This window comes from Silene latifolia, chromosome 10, assembly GCF_048544455.1.
Source record: "Silene latifolia isolate original U9 population chromosome 10, ASM4854445v1, whole genome shotgun sequence".
Lineage (NCBI taxonomy): Eukaryota > Viridiplantae > Streptophyta > Magnoliopsida > Caryophyllales > Caryophyllaceae > Silene > Silene latifolia.
Window position 1 is genome coordinate 73,465,320 of NC_133535.1, and position 22,984 is coordinate 73,488,303.

Genomic DNA, 22,984 nt, shown 5'->3' on the forward strand with positions numbered 1-22,984 from the left:
ATCATTTTTTTTTATATTAATTTATTTACTATTAGTATTATTGTATTAATATTTATTATATTACAATTATATTTACTATTATTTATATTCAATGTATTTATTTATTATTATATTATTATTATTATTAGTGGCAATATTAGTAGTATAAATATTTATATTATTATTATTATTATTATATTGTTATATTATATATATATAATTTTATTAATATATTTATTTTTATTAATATTATTAATAAAGTATTTATTATTATTATTATTGTTATATTAATAAATTATTATATTACATCTATTATTATTATTATTGATATTATTAATTATTATTATTATTTATAATATTTATATTATACTTATCATATTTATATTTTATTTATTATTATTATTCATATATTATATTATTATTAATAATGCTATCATTTATATTAATAATATATTATTATTAGCAAATTTATTATTATATTACTATTTTATTTTTTATTAGCTTATTAGATTATTAATATATTATAATAATAAATAATATTATTATAATATTTATTATTATTATTATTATTACTATTACTATTACTATTACTATTACTATTACTATTACTATTACTATTACTATTACTATTACTATTACTATTACTATTACTATTACTATTACTGTTACTATTCTGTTACTATTCTGTTACTATTACTGTTATTATTATTGTTATTATTATTGTTATTATTATTATTGTTGTTGTTGTTGTTGTTGTTGTTGTTGTTGTTGTTGTTGTTGTTGTTGTTGTTGTTGTTGTTGTTGTTGTTGTTGTTGTTGTTGTTGTTGTTGTTGTTGTTGTTGTTGTTGTTGTTGTTGTTGTTGTTGTTGTTGTTGTTGTTATTGTTATTAGTATTACTATTATTTTAGTTCAGTTCAGTTCAGATTAGTTCAGTTCGGTTCAACTCTATTAAGTTCAATTCAGTTTAGTTCAGTTCAGCTCCATTAAGTTCAGTTCAATTCAGTTCAATTCAGTTCAGTTCAATTCAGTTCAGTTCAGACAATTGCAGGCCAAAAGAACAAGGCCTTAGAGCTTTACAAGAATTTTGCTGAACATTGCAATAAGACTCTGATATTGTTGTTGCATATTATAATGGAGAACATTTTAGTAATATCATTATTGTAATGGTGATGTTGTTGTTAATTGATGCAGGGATTTTGGCAGTAATGCACTGAATTTGTAATATTTTTTTAAAAAAAAAAACTCCAATAACAACGGTTATTAAACAAAAAAAACCGTTGTCATTAGTAATAACAACGGTTATCATACAAAATTCCATTGTTATTAACATCACTACAATAAACTATTAAGCGCCCGCATTACTATCAACAACGGTTTTATGTCATGAAACCGTTGTTATTACTTTCCCACCAAAAATTTATTCAATACAAGGACTTCTTTTCACAATGGATAATTAATAACGACAACGGTTCTAAACCGTTGTTAAAACCGTTGACAACGGTTATTAGTAAAAAACGTAACCGTTGTTAAAAGTTTTAACAACGGCCCGAAGAACAACGCCCGCTTTTTTCTATAACAACGGTTATTAGCCGTTGTTGTCCACCATATCTGTAGTAGTGAGTCAAAGTATGAATATTAGCAGCGAGCGGGAGTAGTGAAAGTAATAGAAGTAACAACAGGAGTAGTGAAATTATCAATATTAATGAGGCAGTTGTGAAAATAACAATAATTATGTAAGAATAATTACGGCGGGAGTAGTGAAAGTAACAGTAGTAATAATGAATGTAACAAAAGTAACAATACTAACAACAAAAGAAAATATATATGAACAATTAGCTAACCAATCGGTTTAAGTAAAATATTAATAGTGAAAGTAGTGAATTTGTCTCCTAATTTATTTCATCATTATTTTAAGATATGTCGTAGAAAAATATATTAATAATAAATTTATGAGTTGTGCAACTTTAAAGTAGTTTTATTTAATTGAAAATAAATTTTAATGCTAAATAGATATAGCCCGGATGGAGTCGGGCGTCAATACTAGTGGTATTAATTAGCATAAAGATAAATAAATCAAGCTAGATTTCCAAAAAATTATAATATTCCGTAATTATTTCGATTTGATTTAATGCATATATGTAATATGTTTATATAAATATATAAGCGTCTTAAAATTGCATGCCTAAATAATAAAAGTAAGTCTGTTTGAAGTGAAAAAAATTGTAGTAACATTGGATATAGTAATATGATAATAATCACTCACTTAAATAGTCAAAGTAATTAGCAGCGAACGGGAGTAGTTAAAATAATAGAAGTAACAATGAGAGTAGTGAAATTATCAATATTAATGCGGCAATAGTGAAATTAATAATAATTACGGCGGGAGTAGTGAAAGTAACAATAGTAATAACGAATGCAATAAAAGTAACAATACTAACAATAAAAGAAAGTATATATGAACAATTATCTAACCAATCGATTGAAGTAAAAATATTAATAGCGAGAGTAGTGAATTTCTCTCATAGTTTATTTCATCGTAATTTTAAGATATGTCATAGAAAAATATATTAATGATAAATTTATGAGATGTGCAACTTTAACGTAGTTTTATTTAATTGAAAATAAATTTTAATGCTAAATAGAGGTAGCCCGTGCGGGGTCGGGCACCAATACTAGTTTCCTTAGTAATCGATTCCTCCGTAGGTCGAAATTCTATTGGTAGTGTATAAAAGATTTGATACACTAAGGCCTTGTTTTTTCCGACTTAATTTCAGCTTTTTGAGTTCAACTCATCTCTACTCAGTTTAGTTCTATTCAGCTTCAGGCAGTTCTGTTTAGCTCATCTCTTCACAAAATTAACTAATGCATTCAGTTCACCTCAACTACATTCAATTCAGTTCAGTTCCACTCCATTTAATTTAATTCTGTTCATTTCAGCTACAGCTGGCAAAACATGACACGACACGAAATAACGGGTTTGGATTAAGGCTTAATGACTTATTTATATAAATGGGTTGAGACGAACACGACACGAGATTTAATTGGGTCAAGTTTTGGGGTGACCTCTCTAAACACGAACATGACACGAATGACTTGTTTACTAAATTAATCTTATTTTTTCTTGATTTTTAAATATATATATATATATATATATATATATATATATATATATATATATATATGTGGTCAAGATCCGGTGAGAACCACTAACATAATGAGAACCGTGAGAACCCCCATTAAATCTCCACGAAATCTTGTTTCGAAAGTTTTGATGGATAATTTACGATTATTTTAGTTTATTATTCAAACACGTTCTGTAGTATAACTAGACAAGATTTATTTATTTTTTAAGAAAATATAAACGTAATGTACAAAAATACAATTAGGTATACTAAAACGGCTATAGATGCACGGAAATGAATACAAGGTGCATGAAAATAACGGTGTCTAGATGCACGAAAATGAGTTCTATGTGCATGAAAATTGTTAGATACATGAAAATGAGTAGTAAGTGCATGAAAGTTAATATAACATATTCCGCCTCGATTTCCCTTAATAGTATAATAGTTTTTGGACCAAGAAATATGTTTCTAGTCATATCATTCTATGCCGAATCCAAATATGTCATTATTTTTTAAAAAAAATTCCGTAAGATAGAGTTCTCAAGGTTCTCATTATGTTGGTGGTTCTCATTGGATCCCAAATATATATATATATATATATATATATATATATATATATATATATATATATATATAGAGGAAGGATCAACTAAGGTCCTTACATATATTAAGTCCATAAGTCTTAATGTGGACGGTTGGATCAAGCAAAGCAATGGCCACGATTTGGCAGTCAAACCCCACTAAACCCCATTAAACTAATATATTTGATTTACCTCTCTCCTCAAACCCACTAACCCATGCATGCAACACTGTTTGTCCATCAGACAATGATCATTTCCCTCCTCATTTTCTAGACAATTCAAAACAACTTGCGGGTATTTTTCCCTCTATTTCCTGTCATTTCGTCTTCCTTTTCTTTCTTCACAATTCTGATAACTCCATTTTCATCACTACCAATTAACTCCATCCTAACAGACGCCATTTTCATCACTACAAATTAATACCAACTCGCGTGCAAACTACTTTGTCTCCATTTTTTTATAAGGTATTTTCTCCATTCCTTATTCAGTGATTTGTAGTTTGTTTTTTTTGTTAATTATTGCCTTTGTTAAACTATCATAAAAAGAGTTCATTTGATTTTTCAATTTTCAATTATGGGTTTGTTGATGTTTATTTGTTCAATTGTTAATTATGGTTCTGCAGATAAAATTCGAGGTCATTTTGATAATTAACAATGGTTTTTGCCAAGAAAAATGCCAAGAAATCTTCCAAGAAACCTGAATCGAAGGTAAAAAAATCTCGTGTTGCTGGTATAACTCTTATAGAATGATTTGTAACTTCAATTAAATACCTGTATAACTCTAATCCCAATTGTTTGTCATCTGAGATGGATGTTGTAGAAAGTATTGACACGGGAGTTGATATCCAGGTTAAAAGTTTCGATTTTGATTTATACGTTACTAGATGTCTAACTCTGCTTACTAGATGTATAACTATAGTACTCAATATGTATAACTCTGGGTAATTAATTTAAAACTCTGGTTAATAGATGTATAACTCTGGGTAATTAATGTAAAAAACTGGTTAATAGATGTACTCAATATGTATAACACTGGGTAATTAATGTAAAACTGTGGTTAATAGATGTATAACTTTAGTTCGCAATATGTATAACTCTGGTTCATAGATGTATAACTCTGGGTTCTAGATGTATAGCTCTTCTGATTCTGTGACCAACTCCTTCTTTATAATGTCAAACTCGAATTGTTATATGTATGACTATACTTTTAATTAGTTTCCATTCATAGAGTTATACAATATATGCCTACAGGTATACAATTTATACCTGGAAATATACAATATAAAGCTAGAGTTATACAATTTTTACTTTGGAGTTATACATTAGATGCCTGGACTTATACCTGGAGTTATTCCTGGAGTTATTCATTATACTGTATATGCTTACAGTTATACATCTAGGACTAGAGTTATACATTACATGACCAGAGTTATACTTTCTATTGCTAGAGTTATACATTTTATCGCAGTCATTTGTTGTATAACTCGATTACATGTTGAATAACCTGTTTGTCATAATGTATAACTGGAGTTATACAATATTTGGTTAGAGTTGTACATTTTATTCCTGGAGTTATACATTATATGCCTAGAGTTACACATTAGATAACTTGTTATTATATGTATAAGTGTCTTTATTAATCTGAATCCCTTTTTTGTTTGTCACCTACGGATGGATGTTGTACCAAGTCTGAGAAGGAGTGATTCTCGGGTTCAAAGTTTGACCCTTTTATAACTCGTAGTCATTTGTTGTATAACTCGATTACATTTTGAATAACTTTTCTTTGTTAGAATGTATAACTCTTGATATTTCCTGATTAACTCTATTATCAGAATGTATAACTTTTCTTATATTTTGTATAACTCTGACTATCTATTGTATTACTTTAATTCACAGTATGTCTATTTCTTTGTTCCAAATAACTCTAATTGCAACTACAGTATGTCTAATTTTGTGTGTTGTCCTTGCTTATCCGCAGATGGTTGAGGCCAAGCCAAGGGTAAAGAGGGTGCATGAAGTAACGGTTTCGTGTCGACCTCAAAGACTTGTCTCTGTCATTGAAAAGCTTAATGAGGATCAGGTGTCCGCTGTTAAGAAAATTGGGTTTGGTGGCCTTTTGGAACTCAAGATTAGCAGCTTCCCACTTGCACACGTTCGCCTGTTCTTGGAGTCCTTCTCTGACGGGTCATATGTGTTCAGGGCTTCGCGGAAGAAGGAGTTTATGATCAGTAAGCATGACGTGCATGACTGTTTCTTGTTACCTTTCGGACCCAGCCCTCTCCCTTTGGTGCCTGTGAGCTCGCAGAAGGGGTCCACCGATCCCGAGAATAAGGAGCTGAAGGATAAATGGCGGCAAGCGTACGGGGTGGCCAAAGGGAATAGTTCAATACCCTTAGGGAAAGTTTTCAGGCAACTTATGGAGTACGAGGAGGCGGACGATCAATTTTGCCGCCTATTTGTTTTGTTCTGTATGTCTTCATTCCTCGCACCCATGCCAAACAACGGGATAGATTGGAAGCTGTTAAGGGCTGTAGAAGATCCTAAAGCCATCCCGCATTTTGACTGGTGCTCTTATATTTTGGACATGACGGTGAAAGCGGGGGTAGACTTTAAAAACGGGGTAACAATGTTGAACGGGTGTATCCCGTTCCTCATGATAAGCTACTTTCAGCGATATGATTACAAGGGTAAGCCTTGTGAACATGATCTACCTTTGATCAAACATTGGGATGAAACTGCGCTTGTAGAGAGGGTAAAATTTGAGGTGGGTCAAGGGGGATTGGGTACTTTAACCTTGTCTAAGACCAGGTATCCAAGGTGCCTTCAAGACCCCTCTTATGGAAGGAGTGTGGACGATGGCGACCTCATCGGCCCGCGTGAACCCAAACAATCTGTTGCTAACAGCCCCCACGCTCTCTCTCTCCCCCAAGTTACGAGAAGAAGTTCCTTCAGATAGAACTACCATCAGGCGTCGAGGATGACCAGGAATTGAAAGCTAGGGTTGTCGATGTAAGTGCAAACTATTATATATTTACTGCAGATGGATTACTGTTTCAGACAACGTACCCATATATTATAATATAACTAACTTAGTGTACTTCTTGGATTCAGGGTACCCACGAGCTTTATCTACAAATGCAAAGGAACGCTATTGTGTTCTATTCATGGTACGCACATGCAACCGCACGGATCAAAGTCAGAACTAGTGATCCGACGGGCCTAAATCCTAGTCAGGCCTCTCAAGAATTCTTTGAGGGTGAAAAGATTCAAAAGTACGTCGTTTGAAGGAGCAGTTGCGAAAAAGGTGAAGGTTTACGTGGGTAACGCTCCTGCATTTGGAGAGGTAGTTCTTGAGCCTCCCAAAAAATCTGACGGAATTGATGCATCTACGCGTCAAATAAGTGAAGTTCTGTCTAGTCTCGCCAATGATGCGGGTGGCGGGGTGGTAACCCCGTGTTGAGCCGCTTCTAGAGTCCGTCAAAGCCGAGACACCAACGAAATCGATTGCAGTTTCATGGTCAAAGATTATGGAGGAAGTGGGAGGTGATACGGTGGTTTCTAAGCCGTTGTCACCGATAGCCCGGGGTTAGAGGATCAAGTTGTGTGCACCCCCGCCCCAACTGTCAGAGAACTGTTGTTGGAGGCAAGTTACACCGAGGAGGAAATTGACGAAACTCTTGGACCGTCAAAGGACGATGAGGCTCGCCTCTGGACAGGTGATGAGGGGCATGAGCACGTTCATGAGGATGGATTGAATGAAAATGCTGAAAATGGTGGAAGATTGTCGATCCATCGACCATGAAGGAGCAAAGAAAATTGTAGGCCAAGCTGACGGAAGGTCAGATAATGCTGAATCTCGCCCCGTGGTAGGTGATGAGGTGCATGAGCAAGTTCATGGGGAGGGATTGCAAGAAAATGTTGAAAGATTGTCAGACAATCAACCGTCGAAAAAGGCGATGGAAAAATCTACGGTCCCCGAGGTGGGTTTGGACACACAAGAATTGATGGAGTGTCTGTTTTCTCTCTTTGAAATGAAGGAAGGCGCATGTGGACTTCCAGCGTACGGGAGTGGTCCTGGTGGCGAGGTAATTTTTTTAATTTGCGATAAATACTTTTTATACAATGTTTTTTTTTTTTTTTTTTATTGGTAGTGTATAACTCTATGTTGATATAGTATAACCTTGTTGAAACTTATGTTGAGGCCTTGTAATCGTAGTATAAGCATGTAACAGGCGGTTGGTACAACTCTTACCAAGTATACGACCACAGTTATACAGTATATGACTAGAGTTATACAATAGATGCTTTAGAGTTATATATTAGATAGCTGGATGTATATCTAGAGTTATACAGTAGAGTTATACATTATAGTGTATATGCTTACGATTATACATTATATGACCGAGTTATACATTTTATGCTTACGATTATACATTTTATGGCTAGAGTTATACGTTTGGCGTTTAATTTTGTTATTTTTCATTCAGGCCACTTTGAAAAAGGATGTAATTGAGAATGTTGAACAACATTCTAAGAATGGGGGAGTAAACGTAGATGTTGTCGAGGGTGCGGAGATCACCCGGGGAATCCTTCAACTGAATGTCTTGGAAATGAAATCCCCACGACTTTCATGAGCACGGCAGATTTGAATGAGGCATTTGCCGGGGTTGAGGAGCGAATGATCGGTGCTGCCAAAGAAGGTTTGGTAGTTGAAATCGCTGGTGCTAGGGTTGATCCGGTTGCACCACATCCACCCCCTATTTATGTGCCGCGATGTGACATGATCCACCATCCCTTCTTCTTTGCATTCACCGACCCCCTTCCGTGTATGGACATTGTACCCGAGAACCTAGGTTGTTCTCGGGATTGCGGGGCACCCGAACCCGACCAAAGACGTATGCTCACAGTGGTTGCGTTTTAACAAGGAACGTTTCAGGACGGTGTTCAGGGTGAGGAAGGATGTAATGGATTATGTATTTGATGAATTCCACGACCATAAGAAATCGTAAGTTAAAGATAAGTTTTACCTATATTTCAATACGACAGACAAACAGGCCATGAATGCATTCCCTTGCTGCGTGTCTCAATTTTGCTAATCCTTTGTAGGGAACAATTGGTCACATATCCCACACCAAACTGCATAACGCGTATTGATCTCCGGTCGTTGATGCCCGGAAAGCAGTTAAGGAAATGTCATCGATCGACCGTCCGTGCTACTCAATCAGCTTACGCACGCGAACACCGCAGCTGTTTCAAGTTCGCGGGCTTTCTTTGGCCTAAGTCACTCTGTAAGTGTGCTCGAACTCCGCAAGTTATTTTTTGACAAACTGTACGTAACTTGTGATACAAGCTGCCAACCCCCGTCTATTATTTTTATAGGACCTAGCAATTGCAATTTGGCAAGGCAGGAAGAAAAACATTGTTGTTGATCATTCTGAAGGCTTTTGTTACGCGTGGGACATGTGGCAAGAGTCGTGTCCTAGTCCATTCCAACTGGACTCCGATATGGTGAGCTCAGATATCAATATAGAGACATTTACATACTGGAATGATACATTATTTCCGTAGAGTTTAACAGTATATGCTTAGAGTTGTACAATATATGCTTTGGAGTTAGGCCTGGAGTTATACCTAAAGTAATACCTGGAATTATACACTACACTGTATATGCTTACAGTTATATATTTTATGGCTAGAGTTATACATTCTATTGCAAGAGTTATACATTATATAACTCTAGCTTTCAGAATGACTAGAGTTATTCGTTGCAGGACTGAAGTTATACATTATTTTGTGTAGAGCTATACGATACGGTTAGAGTTTCGATGAGTGGCTAACTTCACTCCATAACTCTGGACATATAATGTATAACTCTTGCCATAGAATGTATAACTCACTTTATAAAGTACAACTGGAAGCATATACGATATAATGTATAACTCCAGGCAAATGCTTACTTGCACATAATGTACAATCGCAACAATATCTTTGTGTAACTCTAGCAATTGATTGTGCAACTCTACTCATATAATGTATAACTCTAGCAATAGAAAGTATAATTCCAACTACGCACAATATGTATGCCTCTAATCTGCTTATTATGTTTTATAACTCTTAGATTCTTGGTGCATGTGTGTAGGTTTTCGTCCCGGTAAGCACTGGTGATGAAGATCATTACTCTTGCATTTGTATAAATTTCCTGTCGGAGCAGATCGAGTATCTTGATAATCGTTCTTACGAGGACGATCTTCTGAAATTACCGTACGGAGGGATTGCGCGTATTACTGTAAGTCCTATCAAACTGGTGACTAGATTATTTATTATCTCCATTTGTTTTCTTAATTGGTAATCCGCTTTTAAACGCCTTGCCTAACCTCCGCCAGGCTGATGCAATGGGAAAGTATATGGCCTACAAAGGGCTCGACAAAGGCAAGAGAGTTGAAGGGTTCCCTTTTGTCAACATTAAATTCAACTGGCAGGGAGCAGGACATACTGCCAATGACTGCGATCATGCGTCATGGTTCATATGTTCTTTGTACCGTGGAGAGCCATTCGACCCTAGGGACGAGGAAAGCAATGACCTCATGCGAGCGGAAATTGCTGCAACCCTTGTCCTCAGTGACATTAACGTGGACAGGGAAGATGTGTTATCCAGGGTATCAGCTTTTAAGGAGCTTAAAGACCGTGAATTGGAGGAGGTGCGTGATAAACATAGGTCAGCCGGCAACACAAGTGGAAGCAAGAGAGGTGTTGGGAACGCCGGTGAGAACAGGTCTGCTAAACGACCTTGCTCTAAGGTCAGTTCAACCTTCCAGACTCCACCTTCCAAAGTAGCCCTGGGCCGGACGCCGTCCAGTCGGCCCCTCTCAGCTGTTAGTAGCCGCTCCCGGGGTAAGGGCGACGGCCTTGGTTGCACCATATATGTCGGCGAACTAGACGCCGACCTTACCGTGGTCGCCAAGATGATGAAGATGAACAAGGCATTAACTAGGGACATCCCGGCGTATCGCAAACAAGTGGCTGACTACGTTTTTCTTGATGACTACAAATTTCCAAATGAGTAAGCTGTCTAAAATCCTATTTTTTTATCATATTAAGTTTTATTAATATAGTCACATTTCCATACTGGGAATTCTACCGTATTTTGTGTAGAGTTTTACAGTATATGGTCAGAGTTGTACAATATATACTTTGGAGTTATACATTAGAGGCCTGGAGTTATACCTAGAGTGATACATGGAGTTATATGTTTCATCACTGAAGTTATAAATATCGTTAATGGGGTTACACATTCCTAAACTGATTATACGTTTCACCGGTGAAGTTATGCGGTCATTTTAATAGCGATTACCTCCCCATTTAGTATACGTTATAGCCGATTAACTCCTTCATCGAACTACGGTGAACCACTTGTGAGTTATGGACGGCACGCAACAATTAATAGGTTGCAAATGTTGTCTATGCTCCCTGAGACGCCAATGGATGAAAAAGTGATTGAGTGTTGGTCCTTGTTGCTCAATCGATTGGAGGCAGAGGATTGCGGGCTTTTTCGTTCGTCTTTCTTCGGTATCCGTCATATGGTATTGTCCTAATCAATCCCTTTAATATGTTATAAGAGTTGCACATACCCTCTTTAAAACTTTCACAAAGTGGAAATTAAGTCTAAAGTTATACATTCACGCTTTCGGAGTTAAACATTTTGCTTTGAGGAGTTACTAACAACCACTATGAACTCGGGCATTCTTCATTATGCTATAAGAGTCTTGTGCAACTCCAATGCACAACCCCTATAACTCCACTCGTATCCTCACACATATACTGCTACTTGAACATGAAATAATCTTGAACCTTGTGCGAGACCCTGTCCAACAAACACCGGACACCGACAGGTTGTACAATACGTGGGGCGTATTCGAACCGATCGTGGGGATGATTTCAGCTTCAAGGCTGATTTAATCTTCGTACCCATTAAGATTGAAGCCCATTATGCATGTGTGTGTATCAACTTTAATTCTAGGACGATTGATCTTCCGGATCGTAAGTACTATTCAAGTCCGCGGCAATCGGAGATATGCAAAGCTGGTCACATTGTTGTAAGTGGAATTAAATTGTAATTATGTTCAACAACTAAAAAGTGGGGTCACCGCTTTTACAATCTCACTTTTTGACGTTCTTGCCTCTGCGGGCGAGCCTCATGAGCGACTACGTGGAGTCCAGGGTCAAAGAGAAGAACGGAGGGAAAGACATACCGCGCGTTCGATTCCGTCGATCCGTTTGCCGGCATCATCAAACTATAAATGACACCGAGTCTGGCTTGTTCGCCATGATGCACATGTTAATGTACGAGGGGGAAAGGTTTGATCACGTTGATCTCGAGAGGAAGGTGAACCGTCGCTATTTGGTGATCCAGTTGGCGGCGCTTCTCCTAGCCGACATGAACATCATCGAGGAAGCGATTCTGGACAAGGTCAATGTTTTCATCGGCGATAAATTACAGATCGCCAAGCAATTAGAAAACAGACGGAAAGCGGCGCGAGAGGACCAAAAAACCTGCTAAAAGATAGAATTTATTTCGTTTTGATTATGTATCCTCTTTTTTTGCAACTCTAGTATGTTGTCATGAAACTCCTTGACAACTTAGACAACTTTTTGTCATAGATTGTTACTATATCATCTTGGTCAGTGAATTAAAATCCAAGTTTCGCAAATAAGTATTAGAGTTATACACTCTGTGAAGTAAAGTTATATAAATTATGTACAGGACTTATACATCACATGACTGAGTTGTGAAAAAAAAGGCAAAATTTATCGAGACAGACTAAGAGTTATAGAAAAAATCATCAACATGATTATACAAACTGTACCGAGTTATACAACATATGACTGCAGTTATGTAAAAGGCAATTGTTATTAGACGATTATGAGTTTTACAAAAAATAACAACAGTTATTCAATATGTGAACAAGAGTTATACACTCTGTGAAGTACATTTATCCATATATGGGTAAGAGTTGTACTTAAAGCCACTGAAATTATAATTCATTCTTAAAGCCACTTTTCAATATCGGATATGTTGCCATGAACAGAACTCGTCAAAATAATGTAAAAGAGTTATACAACATTAGCTTGAAACTTCACAGACCATATTCTTTGAAGTTATACAAACTGGAAGGTGCAACCCCCCTTCAAAATAGACAAAAGCTAGCTATTAACAACCCCTTCCGTCTCACCGGATTTTTACCTTTTAAAGAAAAAAAGATTGTAAATAATTTGTTGAGACGGGGTATTTTTCTACTCTTGCCTACTACTACAGCATGTTAAGTTTCTCTATTCTTCTTCTTCGTCGTCTTCGTCTTCTTCTTCTTCTTCTTCTTCTTCTTTCTTCTTCTTCCTCTTCTTCTTCTTCTACCGCTTGAGATCTTTGGTGAAGACGGTGGATGCTCGAGAGAATGGGTTAGGGCGATTCCGTTTATCGTGGTGTGCCATCTGTTTACGATTATTACACATGCGCTTTGGCTTAGAAGCCAAGGCAATGGCTTTAGCCTTAGCCGACACCAATCTTTTACCGCGCCTTTGTTTTTCGATTGTTTTGGTGGAAGTATTGTTACCTCGTCACTTTGGGGGCAACCTAGGATTCGCTCAAATTCCTGTTGCTTTGTTAAATCCTTCTTGTACGGTAAAAGTTTCTCCTTGAACTCTCTAATTAACGAGCTTAAGTTCACAACTTCAATCTCACTCGTGCCACGAAGTAAACCAATGGTTGCATGAACTTCCGACCACAACTTCACCATCGCAACTTCTTTTGCATCAGCGCTACTATTTGTTTCCATTTGTTCACCATCACATTCTGATAATCTGAATTGCAATGCATCCTTTCTCCATCTTGTAGAAACGTAATCAACCGGAATTGTCTTCATGCCGTTAGCCGACAAAATCCATACTATATGTCGACACAAATCCCATTCTTTCAAACATCATACAATGCACTTTGTGTAGTCTCTGTGTCCCTGTAATCCAATTAAATCATGCCGTCGTAGTCTTATACATATAATAACGATTAAACATTATCACGTAGAGTTATACATATGGCAACAAGAGTTATACGATCTGAAAGCTACGATTATTCAAACCCTAATCGAGTTATACTACAAATAGTCTGCATTCGATTAAAAATTGAATTTCTAATGTTATTCTGGAAGTAGAGTTATACATTCTGAAAGCTAAAGTTATTCAATATATAACCGAGTCATCTACCGCAAATGACAACGATTCATGAAAAATTGAATAACTCCTAATGGCAACAACAATTAAACATATGGCAACAAGAGTTATACATTCGAAGTAGAGTTATGCATATTATCGGAAAAATTATACGTTCGAAAAACTTTAGTTCACTGAACAATTGTATAACTTCTATCTTCAGACAATGTAACTTTGGCGCAATATCTACCAACTTTAGTCAACTACCACATAACGTTGATGCCAAAATGTTGTTACCTGGTTGTACTCTACGTTGAAACTTTTCTGTCGATTGAATCCTTTACGGCGGTCACTTCAACCCCATCTACTTCAAAGATAGCCCCGGTCTTACATGTATCGATTGAGCAAATGACCTCTAGTTGGAATTCCTTGAAAACCTCACGGGTATAAACATTTGCCGCATATTCCTCCATGGGTAAATGCGTGCCCGGTGCCGGTGTTGAGTGTCGGTTTTCATGGTCAAGTCTCTTCTGCGTATGCCATTGATGGTCCATAGCGCTTTCAAAACGCATCCAAAACTCCACTAACGTGCACGACTTCGCTCGAACTTCTTAAAAAAACTATTATCGCTCTCGATCTCTGGGGTTGTTCTCATTACACCACCCATGTTCAAGTCCCTGCAATGTGCCATCACCCATTGTCTCCTTTTATCGAACGCCTCTGTAAACCACTCATTGTTCACAAGACCATGCGCGTCCATTATTTCTCGCCCACCTAGCGTCAAAGTCGTCACTTCTATGTTTTCGTCCCATATAATGTTGTTCAATTTCTGAACGAACTCCTTATAATCCTCCCTTGTCACCCCGACCTTTGATGGCACCTTGTTCATTATATGCCACATGCAAAATCGGTGGCGTGCAGTCTTGAAGGCAAGGGGTACGGCCTTAATAATGCCCGGATCCGATCGTGATAATGTACTTGGGTTCCTTTCCTCCCATAGCATTCAAAAACCTGTTGAAAACCCACTGGAAGTATTCATGGTCTTCATGGGCAATCAACGCCCCACAGAATGTTACTGATCGCTTATGGTGATCTATGCCAGTGAATGGCGTGAAAATCATATCGTATTTGTTTGTTGAGTATGTTGGGTCGTGCGACACTTTGCATCTCCAAATACGGAGTAGTTCCTCCTAGCGGTTTTGTCACCCATATTGCGCACCGAAAGGTCTGTTATCCTTGTCAACTTCATAATCAAAATAAAACCCCGCCTATTCTCATGCCATATTCTTGAACCGGTCAATGAACAATTGACCGTCCGTTTATGGATGAAGCACTTCACATCTCTCGTGGAAGTTCTTAAAATCAATTAAGGATGCACCAATGTTCTCGAACCCGTTTACGAACTCCTTACACATGTTGTACGTCCTAGTTGCTCCTATCCTCAACTGCAGGGGACAACAAATCCTTATCGATGCTTATTAATAACCAAGATTTCCTCAACTATAACCCTTTCAGCTATTCTTATAACTCCATCAAACATATGCATAACTCCGTTGATTTATTGTGCACCTACTTATTATTTTTAACTCTTAGATTACATAACTCTATCATCTCGGTGAATAACTTTAGAAGTTTGCCATTCAATTAGTGGATGTTTGTTTAATAGTAAACTAACCCTTGAGTTGTACATTATCAAGTACTTGTGAAAATCTTCTATGTTCCGCGACATCTTTTGAAACTGACGATCCTCACTCGATACAAGCTCGTGATTATGCCCCATGTGGAATCGGTCAATTACTAGTACTCCATTCTTCATAAATAGCCTGACATGTGCTTTACACCCTACCCTCTTGACTGTATATTTCTTCTGGTTTGCAGTTCTTTTTCCCCATTGCATTTCTTCTTCCCTAACCCCGGTCTCTTTTTTTTTTTTTTAATTCTCGCTCTCTCCTTTTGGGACATATGTGAATCCCTCTCTGTTGCAAACCAGCAACTTTGTCTTCACTTCACCGTCGCGCCATTTTTTCGTCGAGTACTTCCGAACATCAAACCCGGACGCCAATGCATAAACTTTATAGAATGTCACTGCCTCGTCGATTTCAAAAAATTGTTGCCCTACACAAGGTGTAAACTCCGCTGCCAAATGCTTGCAATACTCAGCTTCCGCTACCTTACGACCACCTGAGCAGAATCAAACATCCATGATTAAGAAATACATAACTCTACGCATATACTGTATAACTCTACGTACAGACTGTATAACTCTGGGCACAGAGTGTATAACTTTGGGTATATAATGTATAACTCTTACCATTCAATGTATAACTCTAGTCATACAATGTACAACTCTAGTTAAACTCTGTATAACCCTAGTCATTCAATGTATAATTCTAGTCATTTAATGTATAACTCTAGTCACAGTATTTATAATTCTAGTCAAAATATGTAAAACTCTAGTCACAATTTGTATAACTCTAGATATACAATGTATAACTCTGGCATCTGATGTATAACTCTAGTCACACTGTAGAACTATTGGCATTTGATGTATAACTCTAGTCACATTATTTATAATTCTAGTCACACTGTAGAACTCTGGGCACAGAATGTAAAACTTTAGGCAGATAATGTATAACCCTAGTCAGTCAATGTGTAACTCTAGTCATTTAATGTATAACTCTAGTCACAGTATTTATAATTGTAGTCAAAAGATGTAAAACTCTAGTATATAATGTATAACTCTTACCATTCAATGTATAACTCTACTCATACAAACTAGAATTCTACAAACTGTGACTAGAGTTATACATTGTATGTGTAGAATTATAAATACTGCGACTAGAGTTATACATTATTTGACTAAAGTTATACAAATTATGTGCCCAGAGTTATACACTGTGACTAGAGTTATACAAACTGTGACTAGAGTTATACATTGTATGAGTAGAGTTATACAGATTGTGACTAGAGTTTTACATGGTATGACTAGAGTTTTACATTGAATGTAAAACTCTAGTCACAATTTGTATAACTCTAGATATACAATGTATAACTCTGGCATCTGATGTATAACTCTAGTCACACTGTAGAACTATTGGCATTTGATGTATAACTCTAGTCACAGTATTTATAATTGTAGTCAAAAGATGTAAAACTCTAGTTACAATCTGTATAACTCTAGACATACAATGTATAACTCTTGGCATCTGGTGTATAACTCTGGGCACAGAGTGTATAACTTTCGGTATATAATGTATAACTCTTACCATTCAATGTAAAACTCTAGTCATACCATGTAAAACTCTAGTCACAATCTGTATAACTCTACTCATACAATGTATAACTCTAGTCACAGTTTGTATAACTCTAGTCACAGTGTATAACTCTGGGCACATAATTTGTATAACTTTAGTCAAATAATGTATAACTCTAGTCGCAGTATTTATAATTCTACACATACAATGTATAACTCTAGTCACAGTTTGTAGAATTCTAGTCATTCAATGTATAACTCTAGTCACAATGTATAACTCTAGTCATACGATGTATAACTCTAGCTATTTATTGTATAACTCTAGGCAGAGACTGTAAGATGTATAACTCATTCTACACAATGTATAACTCTTAGCAAATAATGTAAAACTCTAGGTATATAATGCATAACTCTAGGCATACTTTATATTCTAAAAATATACAGTGAATTAAACGGCACAATATATGGAATGCGAAGGGTTATAAGATTTCAAGCAGGGATATGGCACAACTTCCTAAACAAAATTCGTATTAATTAAAAAACAACTCAAAGGACACATTACTAATTATAAATTCATTCCACTATCTAAAAAACCAGTTCATTATAACCCTATCTCCACCCTAAACTGCAAATCCTAAATCGTTAAAACCTAAAATAAATTCCAAACTTCCTTCAACAACAATGAATGATGCCATTCGTAAGACATGCATTATGACCGAGTACAACAAGAGTTTCATACGCCGGTTCTTTGGACATCGAGAGGAGGTACAAGACCTACCTTGAGGACGCTCAGATTGCACTCAAGGACGCCAAAGAAAATGGCTTGTCAGAGCAGCAGATAATGCAGCTATTAGAAGATATTGCATCTGCGGAGCGAAACCTCCAAATAGCAAAGGAGGAGAGGATGAATATCATAGAAGAGAATTCATCCCTATATGAACATCTAAGAACTGTATTTTTAGCAATGCATTAAGTTTATGTATCTATATCTATTAATTAAGTTCATGTATGTTAAATGTGGGTTTGTTTTACTATCTTCTCCATGATCTTCTTCGTTTTATTTTATTTAATTTGTTTTACTAACAAACACGGAAAAACTAAGCGAATAATAACTACGAAAAAAACAATGACGGAAAAAACACATGCAAATAACATGTATAACTCGGGCACGAATGTATAATCGCTGCGGGCATTTAATGTATAACTCTAATCATACAATGTATAACTTCGGACAAAATGTATAACTTGGACAAAATGTGTATAACTCTAATCATAGAATGTATAACTCTAGACACAGCTCGTATAACTCTATGCATATAATGTATAACTCTACGAACAGTCTGTATAACTCTAGTCATGCGATGTATAACTCTAGCTACACAATGTATAACTCTTAGCTCAGATTGTATAACTCTGGGCACAGACTGTATAACTTTGGGTATATAATGTATAACTCTTACCATATCATGTATAACTCTAGTCATACAATGTATAACTTGTATAATTCTACAAATCTGTGCACAGACTGCAGATACTGTATAATTCTAGTCATACAATGTATAACTTGTATAACTCTTACCTATATATGGAGAACTACAGTGATGTGTTGTATGACTCCTGTACAAAACGTGTATAACTGTAATCATACAATGTATAACTCTATACACAGTATGAATAACTTTAATGATACAATGTATAACTCTAGACACAAACTGTATAACTATATCAAAATTGGTTCTTTAGTAAGATTTGAACGCACAATTTAGGGTTTGAATTACTGTGTTACCTGAAGTTGCAGGAAAATGTCTAAGAGTTTTACAAAAAACCTCTGGAGTTATAACACGATGAATATAAGAACTGCATGTGTACCCTGTATTATTGAAGTTATACATATTTGTGTCAGAGTTATACTAAAACCCACTGAAGTTATAATTCCTACTTGATCAAGCTTTTAAATTTCCATCATTTTTTGCGATGAACAACAAGCTACCAACATGAAAGCACAAATCGATGAACACCATGAAAGTACAACAAGATAAGAATAATGAACACAAATTATATAACTACAACCTACAATAATGAACATTCGGAACTCACCATCGACGGCAACTTCAATCTGCATATAATCGTTTTCCACGAACACCGATCATCATTTTGATCGTCTTTTTGTGATGAACAATGACAAATTATTTATTTTCAACAAAGCGAATGTATTTTATACGGAAAGATGATGTAGTTAAACAGTTGGCATGAAATTCCTTTTGTCTTTTTGATGATTTATAATGGATTTGCAGAATTATTCAGGTTTTTGGATGATTTTTATGGGTTTTGCTTGTTGAGAGGTTTTGAATGGTGAAAAGAGGAGGGAAGCATGCAAAATGATATATTAGGCTTTGTTTATTGCTATTGTCCGTGGGATTTGATATGGAGGCGATGTACATAAACAAAGTGCAAGTGGTCCCTCTCTCAAACAATCAGCATTTTCTTTTTTTTTTTGCCTCTAAAAAACACGCCCTCTCTCCTCATCTCATCCCTTCAATCCCTTCATCCAAGGGCTCTTATAAAGACTTAGGGCCTTATAAGGTATGAAGACCTTATAAGAACCCTTCTCTATATATATATATATATATATATATATATATATATATATATATATATATATATATATATATATATAGAGAGAGAGAGAGAGAGAGAGAGAGAGAGGCAAGATCCGGTGAGTCCACCTACATTTTTGAGTCCCATGAGTCCACTTATGTATCACACGCTGTACACAAGAATATCACGAAAAGAACACCTCTTTCTCTTTTATTCACAACACGAGCAGTACGAGCACAAAACTGAGACTAAAATTAAACACATCCGAGTTTTAACGTACCTTCTAAAATACTCTTCCTTAAAACTTGACACTAAAGTGGGGTAACATATTTGGTTTCGTTGAAAAATAGACAGCCGAAAATAGTATTGAAAAAATCACCGCCTCCTCCCTTGCCAAACAATGACTCCGAGTCGTATTTACATGCCTTAGTACAGTCTGGGCAATACGTCACCTGTAGACAAGCCAAGACCATTCATTATACTCCGATCAACCTTGCAAGCATGATCATCATATATTCATTCTAAGCTAACAAAGTAATTATCTTTTTCATGAACTTTGCGTAAACAGTGCCGCATAGAAATTTCAAAATGAGATGTAGGATCTTTGGAATTGACCGGCTTTTGCTAAGACATGTTATATTCAATCAGTTTTCTATGTCAAAGTCCCATATTACCAAAATGTGAGATCAACCCCATTCAACTAAACAAAGTCCCATATTATCTTTTTCATGAACTTTGCCTAAACAAAGTAATTATCTTTTTGTATATTTTTTTTATATTTATGCATATTATATAAATACATTAGTTAGTATATACTATGATAATCCTCTTGTCTTTTTATCTCTCTCTATTCTCTAATGGGGTTGAGCTATATAATAGAGGAGACACAAATAATGGTGGATTACAATGGTGGACAAGATAACTTACAATGAAGATGGTGAAAGGCGGAGTTAAGTTTAGTGGTGTGATATTGTATAGTATAACTTGTGATACTATTTAGTACAACCAGTGGTATTGTTTATTGTAAGGTGTGATATTGTTTTGTATAACTTGTGATACTCTTTACTGGACTCACAAACTCAGATACAATATCACAGGTAAAGCTAAACAATATCACGGCTTAGACATAAAAAAAAAATTTACATAAAAAAAAAATTATTCATAAAAAAAAATTATTCAAAAAAAAATCGTGATATTTTTGTGTTGAGTGTGTGATACATAAATGGACTCACGGGACTCAAAATGATAGGGTGGACTCATGTGATCCTAATTCTATATATATATATATATATATATATATATATATATATATATATATATATATATATATATATATATAGGATCCTATCAGAACTCATTTTACATGAGAACCATTATCCACCATCAGATTAGATAATTTAATGCTCCAGATCTAACGCACATACTTCCTAATTTAAGGGTGTTTTCGTCTTTTCCTCATATAACTCTTCTTCCCCCTTCTTCTTTAATCACTTTTCTGGGCTTTCGAACGCCACTACATTTGCATTTCATACTCTTGTTTTATCAATTTCCTATTCGATTTCAATCGTTTTTTTCTTATCATTAAGGTATGAGTAATTCAATTTCTAAATGTTTTTTCTTGATTCTCGATTCTTTGTCTTCACCTCATATTTTCGTATTTTGTGTCTTGTTCTTTAGGATTTGTAGTTGATTTTTTATGAATTCGTTGTTTGCGATCTTCATTTTACTCATTAGTGCTGAATATAAACGTTTCTGTCGCCAGATTTGTAATCTTTCTTCTCAATTATTTTGGCTTTTTTAACATATCATTATAGTTCCAACATATTAATTACTTTAACTTTTTAAATTCAGATTTACTTTTGTATTAGTTGTCATTTGTTCATGTTGATTTGTAGTTATATTATCCTTTGTTGAGCAATTTATTTTCAAATTTTAGTTGAAAAACATAGTATTTTTGCTATTTGTTGTTGATATTGTTTATATTTCTGCTTCAAGACTTCAATCATTTAGCCTCTGGGCATACCTTTAAGCTCTTATCTAGTTGTGCATTACTGCATTTACATTCATCTGATTTCAAAATCTTAGTTTTTCGTCTAATGTTTATGTTATTTATGGCAATATGTGCTCTTGTGTGATTCTCACTGGTTTTGATAGGTTATTTTTATATGTTATTTTTCATGTGCTTGTTAAATAAAACACTTGCTTTGATTATTTAACTTGTAGGTTCGGCTGCTATGTTAAGATATTAAAGCGAATGGGTTCGGGGTATGTATTAGTTACGATTTTAAAGGCTATATATATGCATCTTGGTTATTGACTTCTTGATAATTATTATTTAAAAATGATTTTTTTTGTGCGATATGGTGATAAAAAGTTGCTTGTTTGACCATGTGATATGTATGGGGCCTTTCAGTTTTTGGTCTTAAACGAGTACAATTGACAACGTATATTCATGAGAGTGAAAATGTTTCTAATGCTACAAGCATTCAAGGAGGTACTTCGCTCGGACATTTTCGACAAGTCTCAAACACAACACTCAATATCTCTCTTAAACCACATTAGTTTTTCTAACATATGTTTAGATACAATAACATTTTGAATAAGGTTTTACATATACCTTAAATGTTATTACGTACTTATGACACATGTATTCTAAACCTATGATATACGTATTTGGAACCTATGGTTACAAATCAATTTTTGTTGTCCCTTTCATCTATTTTTTTGTAGGAATATGATTGTGTAGTTACAAACAAACATGTACACAACAAGTGATATCTCTAGAATCTTGGATACAATCTCTTCTTCCATCCTATCTAAAACTCTGGGCTTGAAGATATCTCAAAATGTGGCAATGAAGGAAGATGCTCCGTGTCTTTTTGTTGTACCAAATCTCGTGTAAAAGCCACAATATCTTGTATATTGGTTGTAAAATTTCATTAGGTTATTTTATATATGACCTTCTTTAGGCTTCTCCATTTTCAATCGTGCACCATGTCAAGTACTCTTCAGTTCCTTGGGATAGAATATTGCATGTAGGAATGGACAATGTAAAAACAGATGCACTAACTTTATGACTTGGTTCCATTTTTCATCTATACAAACAAAAAGAGCAAAATTTAGCACCAAATTTATAGCTTAAATCTAGCACAAATGGAGGACAACTGAGTACATTTTAAAGATAAAGGACAAGAAATATGTGTTTTGTTTCATCAAACCCTCACATCAATTGTAAAGCATGAAGTTCTCAG

General features: G+C 35.3%; 1 long non-coding RNA gene across 1 annotated transcript; it reads left to right on the forward strand.

Moving 5' to 3' along the window:
- Positions 1-9,108: 9,108 nt before the first annotated feature.
- On the forward strand, positions 9,109-10,176 carry LOC141609037 (uncharacterized). The gene is made up of 3 exons (XR_012527153.1): positions 9,109-9,190; positions 9,822-9,968; positions 10,066-10,176. It is a non-coding gene; the product is annotated as an uncharacterized LOC141609037 (long non-coding RNA).
- Positions 10,177-22,984: the final 12,808 nt, after the last annotated feature.